Raw genomic sequence first — 1,447 nt, forward strand, 5'->3', positions numbered from 1 at the left:
CTGGCATTCATCAGACAAGAACCCCGTGCCAGAAGTCTCTTGGGTGGGAGGATTTCAGAGGACTCCTTATTTTTTCCAGCATTTCCAGCTTGTTTGTGTTTTGTTTTGTTTTGAGATGGTATCTCACTCTGTCCACACAAGGCTGGAAGTACCCCAGGAGGGTTGGCCAGGAGGCGGGGGCAGGGTGTCCATTGCCTGAGCTGCTTGGGGTGTTCAGGGCTGGGAGCAGCCTCATAGCACCGCTGTGGCCCTCCGCAATCGCTATTGCCCCCATTCCCTGATCCTGTGTGAACGTCAAATGCAGGGTCTCCCAGGTTCAAGGATAATCCGGATGTGGGAGACAGTGGCCGCCAGGAGGCGCCGTGAGCCCGCTCCAGGAACCAGACAGTCTGGAAGGTCCGCGGCCCTAACTCTCCTCTCACTCCTCAGGACCCCTGAGAGGGCCACTCGGCGGGGGTTTCTGACCTGGAGAGTTGGGGACGGGGGTTCAAGGCAGAGGGTGAGTGGGACAGAAGGCTGTGGGTTCTGGCAGTGGGCCTGGAGGTGGATAGGGGTCTCTGGCCATGAGGGCCATGTGCCAACCATGGTGAGAAGTTGCTGAGTCTGATCTGTCTGTACAAACCCTTGTTGCTTTTCAGTCAGCAAGGGTGTCAGACTTCACCCCTAACAACCTGTCTTCTCCCCCGTCGACACTCTGTGACCTTACCTAGAGCCCCTGGGGGCTAGCAGGAATCTTCCCTCCTCCAGGGACGGAATCTCAGGGTGTCACATATCCCGAAGCTGTGATGGCCTAGGATTCCACGTAGAGGCTCGGGGCTTCCAGTCCTGCGAGCCACCAGAGGCAGCAGGGAACCTAAGGAAGGAGAGTCAGGAGAGAGAGGGAGACAGACTCAGGGAGATGCCATCAGAACACCTGGATCCAGCTGTGCCTGAAGCCCTCCCTTGGGCTTTTTAGTTACAGGAGCCAAGTGCTTAAGCCAATCACAACTTGGGTCAGATACTTATGACCAGATACTAATCTGAAACATGTCCTGATGCCCCTCCCCCATCTCAGTGGGCTTCCCCAGGCTTTGCCTCTGCCCCTGTCACTGGTGGGAACCCATCCAAACCTTGAGTCTGGGCTTCAAGTCTGGCTGCCTCACCTCTCCTCCTCCTGGCACATCAGCCTTGGGCCTTTCTCCCTGACTCACTGGATTCCTGCCCTTTTGTCCTCAAGCCCCTCTACTCCAGGAAGTCAGCCTGGATTGCATCCTTCCCACCCCACCCACCCAGTAGAATCAGGAGTAATACGTGGATCCCCATTTAAAAGCTGGTGGGTTGGTTTCAAGTCTGCTCAGTCCAGTTCTTCCAATCTGAACTCCATGAACAAGTAACTACAGCTTCCCTCTCACATTCTTTTTTTTTTTTTTTTTTTTTGATATTATATGATGAAATATGTCAGTATTTG

This window comes from Cebus imitator, unplaced genomic scaffold, assembly GCF_001604975.1.
Source record: "Cebus imitator isolate Cc_AM_T3 unplaced genomic scaffold, Cebus_imitator-1.0 Scaffold266, whole genome shotgun sequence".
Taxonomy (NCBI): Eukaryota; Metazoa; Chordata; class Mammalia; order Primates; family Cebidae; genus Cebus; species Cebus imitator.